The sequence below is a fragment of the Rhincodon typus genome, chromosome 20, assembly GCF_021869965.1.
Source record: "Rhincodon typus isolate 14 chromosome 20, sRhiTyp1.1, whole genome shotgun sequence".
In the NCBI taxonomy this organism is placed as follows: Eukaryota; Metazoa; Chordata; class Chondrichthyes; order Orectolobiformes; family Rhincodontidae; genus Rhincodon; species Rhincodon typus.
The window spans coordinates 30,281,743-30,297,053 of record NC_063351.1 but is presented as its reverse complement, the minus strand read 5'-3'; the positions used below and the strand labels follow the sequence as shown (position 1 = coordinate 30,297,053).

At 39.9% G+C, this 15,311-nt stretch overlaps 1 protein-coding gene across 1 annotated transcript in view; it reads left to right on the top strand.

Moving 5' to 3' along the window:
• LOC109912023 (SEC23-interacting protein) overlaps positions 1 to 3,872 on the top strand; it is a 101,933-nt gene extending 98,061 nt beyond the window's left edge. Inside the window, exon 16 of the mRNA XM_048609199.1 lies at positions 414 to 3,872. The gene's annotated coding sequence lies outside the window, so the exon portion shown is untranslated. The remainder of the gene's footprint in view (positions 1 to 413) is intronic.
• Positions 3,873 to 15,311: the final 11,439 nt, after the last annotated feature.

The window sequence follows — 15,311 nt, the reverse complement described above, 5'->3', positions numbered from 1 at the left end:
ACAAATGATTCTTGCAATATAGCTTTAATGATGTTAACATTTTTAGCTACAGATATATGAGCAGCTTAAAGCAACAGTATAATTTACAATTTAAGAATGATTTAGCTATGATTAGAATTATCTAGTCATGATTCTTATATCCTTTGTACAGGTATCAGGAGCTGATGATTTTAATGTGAGAATTGTTCTGATGTCTTTGCTTATTTCTTCAGTCTTAAATCTGACTGGTTAGAGGAAATTACAATCTGGTGGCATAAATTGTAAAACTTTCCACCATCAATTACAGTACTGCACCACTGTCTAAAGTATGAATCATTTGTTAGTTTCTGCATTCCTGCTTAGTATAAAAAATTAATTAAAGCACTACTTTATCGACAAGTTGAATTTTTTAAATGCTGTTTTTTGTTTGGCAGATCATCTGAAACACCAACAGCTCTGTTGAACACAACACAACAATTTTAGACCTGCAAATGAGATCAGTAGTTGTATCTATCTTCCTACTGGGATAACGGTATTTATACAGTCTGCAGTTATTCGACAATACAAGCAACTGACTCTAAAGGACAAACATCTTGCTTTGAAAAACTATTTACTCTATTTGATTGTCACGGTTCTGAAGTATCTTGCGTTAAATTAATGAAGCAGTTCAACTGATCCTTTGAAATAGCTTCCGTTCTGATTTATTTGCTAACTAAACTATTCATTAATTTCCTAAGATCACTTAAATATTGTTTTCAGGTACTTGTTTGCCTGCTGGAGCTGATGAAGTATAAAATATTCTTTCTTGATTTGTTAACTCATTCCATTCATTATAGAATTCATTTCCTTAATCTGCAGTGGCTTGCTTCAGATAAGTGAATAATTAGGGTTTACAAGGTTGTACCATGAATGAGGCCAACCATGCTCCTGCCAAACATTACGCATTTTTAAATATATACTTCATTTGTTGACTTGCAAAATATTCATTTTTATTAATTGTTTACTGGCTTATGTACTCAGTAAATATTCTGACACTTACAATAATTACACACTGTGAATTCAAGAGGCATCCCTTGGATGTACAGCACTCCTCAACTACAAAAATTAATAATATCATTACAAAATTAGTTACTTGTCTAACTATAATGTTCGTTGGAACTCTATACCCTCCCAAGAGAAAGTTGGTTCTCTTTTTTTCAGATCCACCACAGTATGATGGCAGTAAGATTTTTTTTGGTATACAGTACAGCAATGTATCAAACTGATGTGTGCAGTTTCAACACACCATTGAAAGCTTTCAGGTGGACTTCATTGACTTTCAATTTTCACTTTCCATAAAATCCAAATAAATAGCTCCTTTAAGCCATTGTGTTGATGCTGCCATATATGCAATGTTTTTGGGTTTTATAAGCTTTGATGGTATTCTGTTAGGGCAGTGATAAAATTGGATTTTTCCAATGGTACCAAATGCAGAGAGTTGTAATGAAATAAAGAACTTGCATTGTGATCAATGCTTTGAAAATCACTGATAGAATTTTGTCATTGGACCTAAATAGACAGAATATACTACTCATTACTTAAGTGGTTAAGCTCGCTGACCATTTTGTTTTATAGTATGGGAAATTTAACCAATCAACTGAGAAATTAAATACCAGGGCCATGAAGAGACCTTTCAGTCACCCTTTTCTTCTCTTTTACCAAGCTCTGCCCAATCTGACTAACCTCAATTTCCCCTCTTACTATGCCAGTCACTTGCTGGATGTGAAATAGAACCCTTGACAGTGTTACATCCAGGTGATTTCAAAATTTTGAATGTATTTTTCTTTGCCAAACTTGAGAGAGATGCAAGTAAATGTTCCTTCAGACAATCAAGCAGTGTGTTTGATGCTAAGTGTGTACTGTTCAGTAAAGCTTAACGTTATATTAATACATTTCAGGTTAGTTTATATTGTGAAAGATCCTGGGAACCAAGGTACGGCTTGAAACATGCAAACAACAGCCCCTTATTTTGGTAGCACACTGCTTCTAAATTTCCCTGCACATTTCAGTTCCTTCTCTCTTTCTGTCTCTCCAGGAGTCGAACATGAGGCGGCAGCTATTTGGGTATTGTCATTGTTTGGGTTTTGTGTATGTAAATAGGATTATGTTGCATTTATCACAACCTGCAAGTTAAAGTTCACAAACTTGGCATGCAACTGGTATAGTTTTTTTGTTTTACTTTAAGTCAATAGTGCATCATTTAAAAAGAAAGAAAAAGGGAAATGATTAAAGCTGTAAAACTTTGTGTTCAGGATATTGGACCATGTTGTGTCTCAAATTGTCTTGTGCTGCTTTGCCATTCAAGGTTCAAAGAAGTGATTGTGCCAAGTAATGGGAAAATAAGAATTGCATGATTTCTACTGAAATGTTATTTAAATCTTTTTTTGTGATGCTCCTGGTGTATTTGTTATAGAGAACAAAACCTCATTTGAAGAATGAAGACAGCCTTGCTGAAAATGTTGCAATTTGCCTAAATAATGAGATTCTTGTACAACAGGAAGCATATTTTTAGTTTTGGCCAAATTGCAAATAACTCCAATTAATGATTTTCTTGTCTCAGATTAGCATTGAGTAAATTTAAATGTACACCAGCTGTAGGCATTGTAGAAATGAATTATTTTCTTAGTGTTCACGAATGAACTGATTTTTAATTCCTACTTCAATGCCAAGAACCCTGTTACAGTCTCCAGCCGCAAGAATAAATGACAGCTGCAAATATAAATGACAGCAATCACCATTTGTGAAGCTTGGATAATCTTTTGACTGGATTCATAATGATAGAACAGCCCTTGATTTAGAATGTGACATATCAAAGCTTAGGAGTACTCCTGTGTGAATTTCTTTTGCCTGCTTGGTATTCAGGTCATGTGTTTTGCTTATCGAGCTATTAGGACTGTCAACTCTGGAGGTAGAGCAAGTTGAGGTGTTTTACTGTGCTTCTTCAGGAAAATTCCATATTAAGGTTGCAGGTCAGTTCTTTGCTCAGAGATTTAGAAAACAAATTGGGTTTCAAAAAAAATTAGGAATTCTCAGACAGCAGTTCTATTTTCTCACTACATTGTGCCTCTGTATTTTCACTGCCTATGGATATTTGCTGCAAAGTTTGTAAAGTTGCTATCAGAATGTAAAATTTAACCCATTCTGCTTATCTCTTTGGTTTCTAGTCTTCATTCCAGTAAGATAACACTGAAGAATGAAATCAATAACCACAGATTTACAGAGATTTCATAGGAAAACCTTACCCATCTTTCCCCAAAAATAGAGTGTTTGATTGTACCGTTCAACCAACTGTGACTTAATTGCTTAACCTAGTATATGGGTTCCTCTGTTTGTATTAATATAATTTATTTTTTCAAAAGAAGCTCCAAGCCCATTCCTGATATGTTTGTCTCAGCTACCTTTCTCTCGTAAAGACTTTACAACTAAATGCCAACTGATTGGCTTCATTCAGACTTTTTAAAAAATCATAAGTTTCAAGTTTGCCACTACAAGCCACCTTTTTAATTTGTGTTTTTAAAGAAATGAAAGTTATCTGATTACTTCAAACAGTTTAAAGGATGCAGTGTGTGAAATGCAAGATAACTAATGAAATAGGAGTGAATTTACTTGCCGTGACTTTGGCTTAGGCCGACTTCCCCTTTCCTTTTACTTAAAGAAAGAATGGTCAACTTTGAGAAACTGAGCATGAGATTAAATGAATGTGGGGAAGGAAGCAAGTGCCGATCTTGACAGATTTCAAAGATTAAAAGTGCAAATACTGCTGAAACAACAACATCGAAACTGCAGTAACGTCTGTTAACCAGCCTCTGATGTAATTTATTGCAATTGTAAAATAAATATAGTTCTTTGCTGTCTTTTGTGCTTAGAAAATGGTTTCCTAATGACCTTAAGAATTAGTTTTCATCAAGCACCTGAACTGAACATTGAAAAGGGTTTGCAGTTGCAATTTGTTAGTGTATGCTTTATTTTTGGAATCAGTAGGCCACACCTTTGTTTTCCAGGATGCAAGGATAGGTTTTTAAAAAATGGGAATCCTGCAAGTCTTGAATAAAAGTCAAAAATAGAATGTATAATAGGCCTAACAGCATCTGACAAGAAAGAAATGATGAAAGTTTTGGTTGGAATCCTGCTCAAATTTCTAAGCTTTTCTTCCCAAATGGAAGCTGATTAATTTGCAGAAAACCTCTATCAATTGGAGCAGAGCAGCTTTGCAGCTGTTGAGGAAGAATGAGAACACATTCATAAATCACAAGTAATTCAAAGATTGATATTGCTAGAAGGAATTCAGACACCCATTTCCCTTGGTCAGACTACCATTTCTTGTATGAAAGAGCAACATACTGAATATAGCAAGTTCAACCTGGCTTTCTTTTCAAATAAAAATATATAATTCATCTAACCTCAAAGTTCAAGTCTGTATAATCGTGCAAATTTCAGCACCCCCCCCAATACACTCATGGGATTTTGGCATCATTGAGAAGTTGAGTGATCTGAGGTTTTCGAGTAGATCTGTAGCTTGGGTTGTGGGTGTTGAGGTTGTTTGACTCGCCGAGCTGGTTTGTTGTTTCGCAGACATTTCATTACCATGCTGGGTAACATCCTCAGTGCAGCCTCCGACGAAGCGTCGGTGTGTTTTCCCGCCTGGTTTTTAAACTCTGGGGCTTGTGTGCCACTCTGATGCCCAGCGGTCATAGGAGTCCTGTGGTGTAATTCCGACGTGTTCCTGATGTAGGGTAGTGTGATGAGTGTGTTGAGGCGTGTAGAATCTTTCTGATGCTGTTCATGTAGGCATCTTCTGACCCAGTTCGTTGGATATCCATTATCCTTGAACACCACAAGACTCCTACGACCGCTGGGCATCAGAGTGGCACACAAGCCCACGTCAACCCTACGACAACTGCTCACCCGAACTAAAGACCCACTCCCCGCCATGGACAGGACCAATGTCATCTACAAAATCCCCTTCAGAGACTGCGAGAAACACTACATCGGACAAACAGGAAGGAAACTAACAACAAGAGTACATGAACACCAACTGGCTACAAACAGACACAACCAATACTTGCTCATCTCAATCCACATGGACAAGGAGAGCCATGACTTCGACTGGGACAGGCTAGGCAGAGACAAGCACGAGAATTCCTGGAAGCATGGCACTCCACGAAGCATGCTATTAATAAACACATCAAACTCGACCCCATATACATTCCACTACGAAGGAAACCCGGAAGTAAGGCAATCCATTTCAACGGACCCCAGAGTTTAAAAACCAGGCGGGAAAACACACCGACACTTCATCGGAGGCTGCGCTGAGGATGTTACCCTTCATGGTAGCGAAACGTCCTGCGAAACAACAAACCAGCTCGGCGGGCCAACCAACCTCAAGTTGAGTGATGTCGCTTATTTGTTGCTCATTTTAAATTGCCCTTGAATGAGTGGCTTGCTGTCCATTCATAGGACAGTTAAGTCAACTATTTTCCTATGGGTTAGGCAAGACCAGGCAAAGATGACAAGAGTTTTGTCCCCAAATATCATTAGCAAACAAGGTTGGATTTTACAACAGTTGATGGCCATCACTGACTGGCTTAAATTTACGAATGTTATGAATTGAAATGAACATATGAATTCCAGTAGTTGCCATGGTGGAATTTAAACCTGTGCACCACGGCATTAGCCTGACCCATTGAGCTACTCTCCTCTGGTGACATTGCCACTATACCACCATCTCCCTTGATACAGCTGGTACAGTTCTGATCTTCAAACTAGTATGGCCTGACCAGAGTAGTTATAGATTTGTTCCAATTTCCTGTGCTTTTTAAAAACTTAACTCAAACTTTCACAATGTGAATGTGGAATTTTAACTTATGCTGTCTAGTCTCTTGATTACTATTTACTGATCTGGTGTTGGAGATCTTCAAAATTAAACAACTTAAAATAACTAATTATTTGTGGAATTAACAGACACAGAACTACTTGCATTCTTAGAGGGATTTTGTGCAGCATCCCAAGGTGTTTAGCAATTGCACCACTAAGATATGAGTCAAAAGTTTGGTCAGAGATGGGTTTTAAGGAATGTTTCAGGTGCCCTCCTCTGGATGTGTGGTAGTGTCCTTACCCCTGGACCAAAAGGCCTGGGTTCAAGTCCCACCTGTATCAGAAGTCTGTAATAGTATCTGAACAGATGGGTTGGTGCTTGGTGGGGTGGGGGGGGCAGGGGAGCGAGTGGGGGGGGGGCGCGTGGTGGGAGGGAGATGTTTAAGGAGCATTTTATAGGAAGAAAGAGCTGGCGAGGCAGGCTCCTTCAGGGAATTACGGAGTTTGGAGTCAAAGCAACTGAATGTGTGACCTTCAATGATAGTTAATAATTACAGTACAGTACATGAGCTCAGGAGGGAGTATTCTAGTTATCAAGTGTTACAGCAGAATGTGTGTCTAAAGCTCAAAGAGAGACTTAGATAGTAGATGTTACAAAGATAGAGGGGGCAAGGTTATGAAAGGACTTGAAAGCATAAGTGGCTCAATTTTAGAATTTGCAATGTAGATGGTGAGAATAGTGGCAAATGGAATTCAACCAGGAAAAGTGTGAGGTAAGGCACTTGAGGGCTAACAAGGCAGCAGAGAATTGTAGGAAGGTGGGAATGTGTTAGGGAGGTGACATAGACAAAACTTTGGATAGGAAAGGAAGGTTGGAAAAGGGGGGTAATTTGCAAAGGCAAAGAGGTTGGACATTCTTTTTTGAGCAGGAACGATAGCAGATTGAAAGAGTGGGTAGACCTTTAACAATATTGGCGAACATAGAAAGCAAGGAGGAATGTTTGGTGGGAATAGCACTGTGGCAGCAGGGGGTGAGTCGTGCTGAGGCTAAATGAGGAAAGCAATTAAGATATCTCGGTAAACTAAATAAATGGAAGGTTTAATTTTAATCCTATTGTAAAGGGTTATATTTTTAATTGATTACCATAAGAGTTGAAAGTGCTAGCAAAGCTGATGCCTAAATGATATTTATATGGTAATTATAAATGGTATTTATTGTTGCAAGTAATTGTTAAAATTAAATGGTACTATTACAGTAGGCTACAGGAATTTTAACTGATCATTTGAATATTTTAACTTGATATTCCATTAAGAAGGCAAGTGAAAAGCATGAGGATTGTTAACACTAATTGATGAGACAAACCACATCCTTGCTATTATATAATACTTTAATTCAGCAAATGTCCCAAAACCTTTCACAGAAGGGAAATAAATGCTGAGTGCCAGTAGAGGAGCTTGGAGAACCAAGTGTAAATGTGACTTTAAAGAGAATGGTTTCTTCCACTTAAACCAGACTTTAATTTATTTCTACCCATCTACAAACCCCACAGCGTTTGCTTTTCAAGCTTACTGCATAGTCTTTACCCCAACTCCCTGCTAGTTGAGACTGTTCAGTGGATATTAATTGAGACCCTTGGGTGAGCAGTAAGCAGCCAAGTGAGAAGGCCATCACCCACAGTCCTACCACAAACTAAACTGGGGCAGAAGTGGAAAGGCAACAGTATCTGCAGCTGCTTCCTTCCTGCCTGGCTAAATCTATTTCATCACCAAACTCACCGTTGATTCTGCTCTGAGATTCTATGTATAGCACAACTAGCTGTGCCTTCCTTAGTGTCAAGGTGCTTTCTCTCAATTACTACCTGACCCAAAACAAATTAATATCGGGCAAATAAGTTTGGAGAGTTGAATCTGTGGCTCAAAGACTGTTGTTGCAGAAATAGGCTTTGATTCAAAGTACACCAGCGCCAGTAATAATGGAGAAAGTGGAAGCTATACTGTTGGAACAGTCTATTTTTACTTGATCCATTACTGGCACTAGTGTCTGATGCATCCATAAAGGTAGGGCAGTAGAGAGGGTGGGTGGGAGAATGGCGATCATGTGAAGGGAAATGTAAAGTCAAAAGAAAGGACATTGCAATAGAGCATGGTAATCAAAGGGGTAATGATGACAGAATCTGGTGCGAAAGGACAGCACAGAAAGACTCGAGAGTGGACCAACGGATAAGACCAGAGATTGCAAAAATGGTAAAAAGACAAATTAAAGGCTCTGAATCTGAATGCCGACAACATTTGTGACAAAATAAATGAATTGATAGCCCACGTAGGAATAAATGTTTATGATTTGATGGCCATTTCAGAGACATGATTGCTCAGTGATCAAGCCTGGGATCTAGTTATTCAAGGGTATTTGACATGTCAGAAAGACAAGAAACTTGCAAAAGGTGCTGGGATCTGTTAATTAAGGATGACATTAGTGTAGTAGTGAGAGATCACCATAGTTCAGAAGATCACGATGGAGGATTATCTAGGCAGAGTTAAGAAATAACAAAAATTAGACGTCAATTGTGAGAGTACATTCTGGGCCCCTAATAGTATATAGGAAGATGCTACAATAATTATGAGTGATTTTACGGTTATTATAGATTGGACAAATCAGATTGCTAACAGTTGCCTGGAGTTGAATTAGAATCATAGAATCCCTACAGTGTGGGAAAAGGCCATTCGGCCAAACAAGTCTACACCGACCCTTCGACGAGCATCCCACCCAGACCCATCCCCCTAAACCTGCATTTCCCATGACTAATGCACCTAACTTACACATCCCTGAACACTATGGGTGATTTAGCATGCCCAATCCGCCTAACTTGCATGTCCTTGGACTGTGGGAGGAAACCCACGCAGACACGGGGAGAACATGCAGACTCCACAGTTGACAAAGGCCGGAATCAAAACCGGATCAAATGGGATGCAAGTTATTTTAGACTTGGGAATGTGTAAGGAGAGAGGATTAATGAATGACCTGATATTAAAGACCCTAAAGAAAACAGTCATAATATTCAATTTGAGGGAGAGAAATCTGGGTCTAAGACTAATGTCTTATTCCTGTAACTGGCTCTATTTAAATTTATGAGCATAGAATTAGCTAAAGGAGAGAAGTGATGGCACACATTTAAGAAGGTATTTCATAACTCTCAGTAAAGGGATACTTCATTGAGAAAGAACACTATGTGAAGTTTGGACCACTTAACTCAGGAGGTTGAGGCTAGTATCAAATTGAAATGGAAAGCATACAAGAATAGTGGTAAATGCAAAGATGATCAGATTTTCAAAACTGGCAAAGAAAGGCTGAGAAGTGAGAAAGAATGTGGAGTACAGGAGAAAGCCAGCTAGAAATATAAAAACAGATAGTAAAAATTTCTAAAAAAAAAAAATTTAAAAGGGAAAGATAAATTAATGTGAGCATTGTTCCCCTAAGTGGATGAGACTCGAGCTTTAATGATATGAAAAAAAGGAAAATAAAGAAGCATTGAATGGATTTTTCATGTCTTTCTTCACTATAAAGATATAAAAATGATCCCAAGAATATTTGAAAATCAAGAGGTAAGAGAAAATGGAGGAACTTAAAACAATCACAAACACCTAGCAAAAGATACTGAGAAATCTATTACAAATATAGGCTAAAAGGCCCTGGGAGCAGACGACTTGCATATTGTATCTTCAAAGAAATGGCTTCAGAGAAGGCCAGTGCATTAGTTGTAATCTTTGAAAATTCTCAGGTTCTGGAAAGGTTCAAGCAGATTTGAAAATTGCAAATATAACACTAATTTTTGAGGAAGGAGGGAGACAGAAGGCAAAAAAAACCCCTATAAGTCAATTAATTTAACATCTTTCATAGGGGAAAAAGGATAGAATCCATCATTAGGCAGTAATAGAGGGTTTAGAAAATCATAATACAGTCACCAAATGATTAAGAAGGTAAATGGAAGTTTGGTGTTTATTGCAAGGGAAATTGAGTATAAAAGCAGTGAGGTATTGCTACTTTAATGACATGGAATGAAACAGCGATTATGGCCTTGTCAGCATAACCAAGAAGAACAGACACCTCTAGTGCTTACTGCGTAGCCTCCAGGGCAATAGAAAATAGAATGTAGAACAGTACAGCACAGTATAGGCCCTTCGGCCCACGATGTTGTGCCAATCTATTATCCTACTAAGATCAATCTACCTTGCATACCATACATTTTACTGCCCTCCATGTGCCTATCCAAGAGTCACTTAAGTGTCCCTAATGTTTCTGACTCCACTACCACTGCCGGCATCACATTCCACACCCCACCACTCTCTGTGTTAAGAACCTACCTCTGACATCTCTCCATACCTTCCTCCAATCACCTTAAAATATATGCCCCCTCGTAATGGTCATTTCTGCCCTGGGAAAAAAGGTCTGTGGGTATCCACTCTATCTATGCCTCTCATCATCTTGTACACCTCTATCAAGTCACCTCTTATCCTTCTTTGCTCCAATGAAAAGAGCCCTAGCTCCCTCAACATTTCCTCATATGACCTGCCCTCCAGTCCAGGCAGCATCCTGGTAAATCTCCTCTGCACTCTCTATAAAGCTTCCACATCTTTCCTATAATGAGGTGACCAGAACTGAACACAATATTCCAAGTGTGGTCTAACCTGAGTTTTATAGAGCTGCAGCATAACCTCACAGCTCTTAAACTGAATTCCCCTGCCAATGAAAGCCAACACACCATACGCCTTCTTTACAACCCTATCAATTTGGGTAGCAACTTTGAGGGATTTATGGACATGGACCCCAAGATCCCTCTGTTCCTCCACACTGCTGAGAATCCTGCCATTAACCCTGTATTCTGTGTTCAAATTCGACCTTCCAAAATGAATCACTTCACACTTTTCTGGGTTGAATTCCATCTGCCACTTCTTTGCCCAGCTCTGCATCCTGTCAATGTCCTGTTGCAACCTACAACAGCCCTCCACACTGTCCACAACTCCACCAACCTTCGTGTCATCGGCAAACTTACTAACCCACCCTTCCACTTCCTCATCTAAGTCATTTATAAAGATCACAAAGAGCAGAGGTCCCAGAACAGATCCCTGCGGAACACCACTGGTCACCGAGCTCCAGGCTGAATACTTTCCATCTACTACTACCCTCTGTCTTCTATTCGACAGGCAATTTTGTATCTAGACAGCCAAACTTCCCTGAATCCCATGCCTCCTTACTTTCTGAATGAGCCTACCATGTGGAACCTTATCAAATGCCTTGCTAAAATCCATATACACCACATCCACTGCTCTGCCTTCATCGATATGTTTTGTCACATCCTCAAAGAATTCAATAAGGTTTGTGAGGCATGACCTGCCTCTCACAAAGCCATGCTGACTATTTCTAATCAAACTGTGTTTTTCCAAATGAACATAAATACTATCTCAGAATCCTCTCCAATAATTTTCCCACCACAGAAGTAAGACTGACCGGTCTGTAATTTCCAGGATTATCCCTATTCCCTTTCTTGAACAAGGGAATGACATTTGCCACCCTCCAATCTTCTGGTACTACTACAATGGACAGTGAGGAAGCAAAGATCATTGCCAAAGGGGCAGCAATCTTTTCCCTTGCTTCCCGTAGTAACCTTAGGTATATCCCATCTGGCCCAGGGGACTTATCTATCCTCATGTTTTTCAAAATTTCTAGCACATTCTCCTTCCTAACATCGACCTGTTCAAGCATATCTGCCTATTTCATGCTCTCCTCACAAACGTCGAGGTCCCTCTCACTGGTGAATACTGAAGCAAAGTATTCATTAAGGACCTCCCCCACCTCTCTAACTTCATGCACAAGTTCCCTCCACTATCGCTGATTGGCCCTACTCTCACTCTGGCCATCCTCTTGTTCCTCACATAAGTATAGAACACCTTGGGGTTTTCCTTGATCCTACCCACCAAGGTTTTCTCATTCCCCCTTCTAGCTCTCCTAAGTCCATTCTTCAGTTCCCTCCTGGCTACCTTGTAGACCTCTAGAGCCCTGTCTGATCCTTGCTTCCTCAACTTTAAGTAAGCTTCCTTCCTCCTCTTGACTAGGTGTTCCACATGTCTTGTCATCCAAGGTTCCTTCACCTTACCATCCTTTCCTTGCCTCAGTGGGACAAACCTATCCCACACTTGTAGCAACTGCTCCCTAAACAACCTCCACATTTCTGTCATGCATTTCCCTGAGAACATCTGATCCCAATTGGTGCTCCGCAGTTCTTGCCTAATAGCATTGTAATTCCCCCTCCCCCAATTAAATACTTTCCCATACCGTCTGCTCCTATTCCTTTCCATGACTACAGTAAAGATCAGGGAGTTGTGATCGCTATCACCAAAATGCTCTCCCACCGAGAGATCTGACCCCTGACCTGGTTCATTGCCAAGCACCAAGTCCAATATGGCCAATATCTAATAGGTAGCAGCTAAAGATCAATCCAGGAGGCAGAGGAGAATGATAGCCCCCACATCTACAGGCCTCAGTGTCTTTTTTTTTCAATTGTCTGAAAAGCAGTGAAAAGGCCCATTTAGCATGTCCTAGTCCATCATCTCTGAGCTATATTATGGAATCAGAAGCACTGGGTGGCAATCCCACCCTGGTGGCCAGCAAGATCACAGCAGTCATGAATGTTTATGCCAGTAACTCATTTTAAGGAGCAGCTAGGGAAATCTATGAGGCATCTCCCAATCATCAATGCAAATTGTGTTCAGGATATTATTAGCGTCATTTTCTCCAGGGCACACCTGTTTACATCATGCTGCTGTGACATGAAAAGTCAAGTAGCTCAGACTGTGGGTTTCTTCACCATCACTGTCTTCTCCAGATGCAGAGTGCTACTGGCTGCACCTATATTCCTTTGAGAGTGACCTGTCGTCAGCCTGCAAAGTTCATCAACAGAAGATGGTTCCATTCCATCAATGTTCAAGTGAAATGTTGGAAAGACTTTTTTTTTGTTATTTTTTCTGTCTTTGATTGTGGATTGATTTGAGAAAAGGGATATATGTAAATGAAGGACTGTTAAAGTGATTGCAGCACTTTTTAAAAGCAAGTTACCTGACCCTCCTATTAATTACTAATTATACTGCTGATTGTTTAAGCAATGGGAGAAGGATTACAGATGGCTGGAACTAGGGAGTACGTATAAAGGTAGAGTCGGTCAAAAACAAGTAGTTGATTGGTCTGTGGAATGGTGACTGATTGTTGACAAAGGCTAGCTGCCCCTCAACAACTATGTGATAGGCTCCCAGGTAGCTGAGCAGCCTTCAGGCATTAATGTTTGTATAGAGACCATCGGACTTTTGGAAAGGGAAGGAGCTGTCTTCCAAACTACAGCAAGGATGACTTCAAACTTGAAGAAAGCCTCTTTATTACCTCTCCTCAGCTGCTACGAGCTGTGGCTCTTAACCAATAAGTCAGAGACGTTGTAAGTGTGGTCCAGTTGCCCTGAGCCTCCTACAAGTGGAAGTAACTGGAGAAGCAAGGTTGAGGGACAGCAAGTCCTGACGAGCCAAAAAAATTATTTTAGTAACCCCTGTGGACATTGAACCTAGCCTGACTAGCCTTTCCTCAAGACAGTCTGCTCATTTTGGTACTAGAACATTGAGAGAGAGGTGATCTTATTGTAACATGCAAGGTACCAAGAAATTTCGACAGGGTGGAAGCTGAGAGGATGTTTCTCCTTGTGGTGGAGTCTAGAGCTAGGGGATGCGGTTTAAAAATGCGGAATTTGCCATTTAAGGTAGGGTGACATCTTTTTTATGACATTTTTAAGGATGCATTTTTCTCCTAGAAATCAGTGGCGGCTGGAACATTGGTTTTATTAAAGGCTGAGTTGGATAGGGTTTTGATTGACAAGGGAATTGAGGATTATAGGGGAAAAATCTGATGAACCCATGATCTTATTGAATGGTGGAGAAGGCTTGAGGACTGAATGACCTACTCCTGTTTCCATCATTCTCAGGAATTGATTTTGCCGCTGCATGGAGGGTGCGCAGGAGTGGCTTCTGGAAACAGAGACTGTCCATCAGTATGTGCCTGACATGGGCAGTTTTCCAGTGGCTGCACTGTCGCGTAGCTTAGAGGGAACATTGCACATTTCCAATTTTTCCGTTGGTGCGTTAAAACTTGCACCCTAAAATAATTTATGGTTTCCATAATAATTTTGTTTCCATAATAAGCAGGTTACATGGGCTTGTTTCTAGGCAGGTATAAAGACACATAGGCTTGCCCCATGTGGACATTGTAGCATATTACCTCACCTTCTCCATTCTACCCTATTTTACCTTGAATTAAAAGTGACACTTGTCTTATAATGACCAGTGTTTATGATAGGGGAACCAATCAGTACCTACTCTCTCAAAATCTTCTTAATTTTTAGTTCTTCTAAACTGCAGTGAATGCAGGACCAACCCGCTCGATCTTTCATTGATGTTTTTAAATTCATTCATGAGATGTGGGCATGACTGGCTGGACCACTCCTTGTTGCATACAAACAAGGAATAAAAGATTTATTTTATTTGCTCCTGGAACGTGGGTGCCACTGGCAGACCAGCATTTATTGCCTGTCCCTGGTTCCCCTTCAGAGGGTGGTGGTGAGCTGCCTTTTTAAACTGCTGCAGTCCATGTGCTGTTAGGAAAAGAGTTCCCCAGTATCTTGATCCAATAACACTGAAGGAAAGGCTATATTTCCAAGTCAGGATGATAAATGGCTTGAAGGATGTATTGTTTGCATAACAATAGGAATACTCATTTACTGCATGTGGACTAGCTACAGTCCTTATAGGGCACTGTTGCTATCCTTGGTTCAATGTTACATTTTGCGGTTGTCAACCTCATTCAAATGTATCAAACCTCTCCCAGTCGTGTTGCTAAGTGCAACCTAACCTCCTGCTGCTGATCTGGTTGCTGCTGTCAAAAGTGGAGATACAATGGTAGAGGGAGGTCCTTTTCAGCAAGGTTTTGTTTCTTAAAACATGCAATGGGATGGTGCATGTTCTGTGAATGGATTGTGGATCAGGATTTGCAGGCTTGTTCAAGTGATATATGTACGTCCGTATAAATGAGCAATGACCTTGACTAAATTTGAAATGTATCAACGATTCAAGTATCATTAAATAAATGTGCTTCCAAGCCAGTTGCTGATGAATGAGCAGGAAGGTGGGATTATCTCCCTCAGAACCTTCTCCCCTCTAGTTACTAAAAATGCATAATCTCTACATTTGTCAAGTTTTAAAGCAGGAATGTTTAGAATGCTGTGTGATTTATCTGAAGAGCTAATCTCAATAACTCACCATAATATAACATCATGTGCTATACATCCAGAAGTAAACGTATTCAGACTGGGAAAACTGTAAAGCCTTTTCAACTTCCTTTATGGTTCTGAATGTGTTTTCTGTTGTGTCACCTTAGTTCCAATTTATTTTGA